The sequence below is a fragment of the Corvus brachyrhynchos genome, unplaced genomic scaffold (assembly GCF_000691975.1).
Source record: "Corvus brachyrhynchos isolate BGI_N302 unplaced genomic scaffold, ASM69197v1 scaffold66, whole genome shotgun sequence".
Lineage (NCBI taxonomy): Eukaryota > Metazoa > Chordata > Aves > Passeriformes > Corvidae > Corvus > Corvus brachyrhynchos.
The window spans coordinates 165,701-171,168 of NW_008238440.1; positions in this window are offsets into that span (position 1 = coordinate 165,701).

A 5,468-nucleotide genomic window follows, 5' to 3' on the forward strand; every position below is an offset into this window, starting at 1 on the left:
AACATGCTTTTGCTGTTCCTTCTGCAGGGTTCAGCTGCGAATCCAAAAGAGCTCAGCATCATCAGGAATCAGTTCTGGCAGAAGACAACAAGACTGACAGAGTACGAGACTGACAATCACCCAGAGCTGGTTTTTATGGTGGTTGGTCACTGGTAGATCCTTCCCAAGTTACATACCGAAGTGAAATTTGAGTTTTAATTATTCCAACAGGCAGCGTCAGAGATTGAGAGTTTCCACATTGCAGTCCTTTCCTCCTGGGGAAGCCAACAAAAGCAAATTGCTGAAATGAGCTCTACATTTGCTAATTCCTTAAGAGCTGCCAAGAATGCAGAAAAAGATAGTGGACATGCTCTGTGTGCTTTACATGAGACAAAAGCCATACCCCACAGGCTTGTCCTGCTGGAAACTAATTCCACACCACACTCAAGTGCTGCATATTTTCATCTTCATTAAGATGACATCTCATTTTGATGACCAATTGAGACCCTAATAACAGAGAGAAAACCCTTTGCCAAATCTTTAGTGGCAGAAGCCCAAGTAGTTTAATTTTCGTCATTAAATACTCAAGGACAAAACAGCCCTTAAAGCATGATTGCTGTAGTTTGCCCTGGAAAAGTGAAAATATAATGAAATCCCCATCAGCAATATCACAGGTGGTCTCTCACGCCAAGAGCACTCCAGAAATAAGAAGTATTCCCCCATGGTGAGCACAGAGAACACAGTTTCATCTAGTTTCAACAAATTCCAAATTTTTCAAGTATAGTTCCTCATCCTACCAGCAGCCACAGAAGCAGAAAGCAGCAGTTGGGATTTTAGGAAGAGTGGCTGAGCACCAACTGACACTGCAGTAAATGAATAATTATTTTTTAAAAAAACCAAGCCACCCAAATCTAGAACAATTTCTACATTTACACAGACCTACAACCAGAAGAATAATTTAAATTGCATATTTGAGTCAGCTCAATGCTATTTTATAGAATGGCAAACCGGTGACTCATAGCACAAATCAGAAATGAAGTCATAAAAGTTACGTTTCACCCTTCAGACTGGGTGGGACCTAACCTCACAGAAAGCTTCCTCTTTAAGATGAATCTTAAAACAGCTTTAGGAAAAGAACAACTATGTTTCTTCTTCTCTTTCCAAGACTTAACTCTGGTCAGGAGAGCTGTAACCCTCCTGTGTGAGCACAGCCGAGAAATATTCCCCTTGTGGAACAAGACCTGCCCTGAAATTTTTTTATCAGTGACTGGATCAACTTGATCATGACTGTAACTTCCTTTCCCATCACGGACCCTAGATACAAAGTCTTTATTATTCCCATGGGATCAATAATAAATAAAAACAGGTAATATCATCAAATAACTGTCAAAAAACCCCAAACCAACATCTAGTCCTCACTGTATTGTGCTCCTCTTTCACTCAGAGAGAGCCCTGAAATTCTGACTTTAGCCGCTTTCATACATCCAAAAATATTTGCTGGTCATCCCCTTAAAAGCTTTTGTTCATGAAAGCAAAAAAAAAAAAAAAAAAAGCAAAAAAAGCCCAAAATTTTTAATCATTCCTTGGAGAATCACAATCAGCAGTATGCCAGGTCAGGAAAGCAGCAGTACAGTTAATTAAACCAGTCTGCCAGCTTCCATCCTCAGCAAAAACACACCCCACAGTCTTCCAAGTCTCACCAGCCCTGCAGCCCCCCGCTGCCGCTGCCTGGGTTCTGTGGGTGCCAAGCTCCACCTGACAATTTGTTTCAAGAGCCGGGCAACAACAGGGCAATGAACTGTAGCTTGTGTGACAGTGAGGGCTTGAGGTGGTCCTGCAGGAAATTATGACCACACTGTTGAACTACAGGTTCTCTGGAAGTCAAAGCTGCATAGGGAAAAAAACCCACCAAATGCATGTCGTATCTGTGCTGAGAAAAAGGTGCCAAGCTCCACCTGACAATTTGTTTCAAGAGCCGGGCAACAACAGGGCAATGAACTGTAGCTTGTGTGACAGTGAGGGCTTGAGGTGGTCCTGCAGGAAATTATGACCACACTGTTGAACTACAGGTTCTCTGGAAGTCAAAGCTGCATAGGGAAAAAAACCCACCAAATGCATGTCGTATCTGTGCTGAGAAAAAGGCAGCCGCAGCAGGATGTCCCCTGCATCCTGCTCTTGAGCCTTATCCCATCTTTCCTTGGCACACAGCAAGACCTTTGCAGGATATGCTTTCCACTACATCCTTAAACCTGGGCTACCTGCACCAAAATCCTACTTGGCTCGGAGGATGGATCAACACAGGTAAGCCTGGTCCTCAGCTGGAACAGAAAGAAAAACCTGCAGGTTGTCCAATACCTACTCAAAATCTGGCTGTGGCTCAGGTGGGTTCAGTTTTTCCTTCTTAGGCTTAGAAGTCGTCACTAGGAGTCAATATTCCTGATTTGCCCAGAACTGCCAGGATGAAGTACCACAGGAATGCACCACACAGCAAAGCCCTTGATTAGGTATTTTTGCACCAGCTGATTACATTCCAATCCAATGTGACTCAACCCCTGGCTACAGGCACCAGGAAACGCAGTAACAGGAGCCTCTAATCTCTGCAGGAAGAAAGGCACCAGGATTAGGCATTCGACACACAAAAGCAGAGCATTTTATTTAAGTATTTTGTCTACCACCACATAGTTGACAACCATTTATAGCTTGCTTCCCTGTGAAGCTTCTCCCGTACTGCTTCCCAGCCTCACTACACCTCAGCCCTTGGGAAGCCGACCCTCAACTTTGACAAGCAGGAGACAAGGAAAGGCCTTCCCGTGTTCCATTAGGAAGGTCCCTCTGAGGAATATCCCCACTTTAATTCTCTCTCCACGCTCCTCAGAGGGCAAGCTGTACAACAGGATGTGTGGCCACCCAAACATTCCCCCTCACATTACAACGCCCCAGCCCACTCCAGCACTCTCTCCACTGCAAACACATTTGGGAACTCTCCCCTCTCCTCTTCCGCAAGGCTTCCTCCACTCTCATGTATGTGCAGCTTAGCTGGGAGAGTGGAAAGAGGTGCAGCCTCTGATAGTTCTGCTCCAAGTCCATTTATTCATCTCTGTCATATTCTTCCAATGCTATGGATGCCCCAGCCCCAGCTCCTCCATGGTTAGGCCTCCTCACCCTGCCCAGCCATCCCAAAATGTACACCACCATCACGCTCAGAGGGCAGACCGACAAATATCAGTAAAAACTTCCTTCTTCTTGCTTATCCCTACTCCAGGATCAATGAATGAACTTCTCATTCAAGTTTCTTGCATCCCCCTCCCCAGACCTCTCACCCCTTGTGATCCTGCTGTTTGGGATAGAATATAAACATTCGTGGTCTTTCTCCCTAAGGGACTGCTCCTGTAGGAACACCTACATGCTGAGCCTGCTGAGCTTTCCCAACTCCCTCAGGTTGCAGAACTCCCAGGCTAGCTGTGAATGCTTCATTCAAGCCCTGTGTCTCCCAGTATTACTGTACTCCCAACTGTTCCTTCATAACCCAAGTATTTGTTCATGAGTAGGGACCTCCTCGCCCTCTCTCCCATTTGGCGTTACCAAAACCTCCTCCTTTGCACTTTATCCATCTGGAGGAGTTTTTTGTTTGTTTTAAAGCACTGTCCTCTCACAGTACTCTGGTCTACTGGTGCAGTTTCTTCCAGTATTATTTATATTGTTTTTGAAAGAACTCATCCATAAGACCATCTAGCATTTCCACCCTATTTCAAAGAAGGCCCATTTAATTTATCAGCTCTGCTAGAAACCAGCCATCCTGAGAAGTATCCAAGTAGAATTGATGGAACTGAAAACAGCACTGCACAGACATGCCTGATGTAACCAACCTATTAATTACACCCCTATTATACAAACTCTTCCTATGCCTTTCCTAATATAACCTACAGTCTCAGGAAGCTTGTGCATCCCAGTCCCATCACACAGCGGGATCAAATCTTCATCAGCCATAACTGACTGATGTGAGCCTAAACTGTCCTAACCGCCTCTGATAACAAAGACCGAGCAGCCTTCCCAGGAAATAATTCAGCATTTCACTGCTCTGACTGTCAGTAGAGATTCTCAGCACCTCACCAAACCCCTCTTCTCACACTCTGAGTCCATTATTTCTCCCACTCAACACAGATTTTTCTGGTTTTCCGCTTCTTCTTTGCGGCAACACCTCCTTTCGATTTTCTCTTTATTTTGAAGAGCTCCAGTTGCTTTAATTTCTCCTTGGAGATCATTTATTCCAGGATTCAGCCGCTCTCTGGTCTCTACTCTCTCTCAGCGGTCCGCACAGTTTCTCATGTGCGGCGTGAGGGAAAGGATAACTCATCTCTGCTGTGAGGGGATAACCAGGCACGTCACAGACGCTGCCAAAAGGAACTGCCAGGACCCTGGATCCTGATCTGCTTGCACCCAATCTCTTGGTTCTCAGGGATTCAACCAAACCACCCTGCCCACAACATCCCTGTTGAAAAAAACCCCAAAACTAATGGCTGCAACAGCACAGCCAGGCTGCCAAAAAATCAAACAGCACAGCCCAACTAAAGCCAGGAAAACTTTCTAACCATCAGTACCCAGGACATGAGTGAAATCCTCCTCCTTCCCCAAGCTCCTGAAGGAGACGGCTCTGACAGAAGGATTTTAACATGCCCACACCTCAGTCACGTCCGCTCAGCATCCCGGGCAAACGCAGCAGATTCACGGTATTTTTAATGGTTTTTTATGATTTTCTCACACATTTACTGCTACACTTAGCCCAAGGAGCGAAACCAAGCACGAATCTGAGCCTCTGTTAAATTAATCGCAAAGGTCAATTTAAATTTAGATAAATACAAATTACTTCCAGGGCCGCACCCCTAAAGGAGACAGCTCGAACATTAATTACAGAAGCTGGAAAAGCCATTCCACACCTGAGCAGGGGCCGGGATTAACCGTGCAGTCAGCACGGCGGCACGAGTCACACTCCACACGTGGGAGCGAGCGCGCCGCGAATGCGGGACTGCCGGGATCCAGACACTCGACACCGACGGAACCTCCGGCATCCCGGGGCTGCCAAAACACAGCGGCAGCGCCCGAGGAGCGAGCGGCACCCCAGAGATACCGGGCACAAACAACTCCTTGAACAGCACCCGAGGGACCACAGCGATGTGTCCGCTGCTCCAGCGGAGCTCAGAGCCCGCTCCGCCACCTGCTTAATGCACAACTGCGGTGGCTCCGCGCAGTTCCGTGATTACTTGTTTGGAGCAAAACAAAGGAGCGACAGGTGCACACCTCCGACAGAAGCTCTTTTAGAGGCAGCAATAAAACAGATTGTGGCAAAAGCCAGAAGGATATCCCACGGTTACACACTGTTCCCTTAGTTTAAAAAGAAAAAAATAGGGAAAAAAACCTCTCCCTGTATTTTTAGCAAATCTTTCGAGCTCCAAGACACAACCTGCTGCCTTTACAGGTTTTTTCCGCCCGGA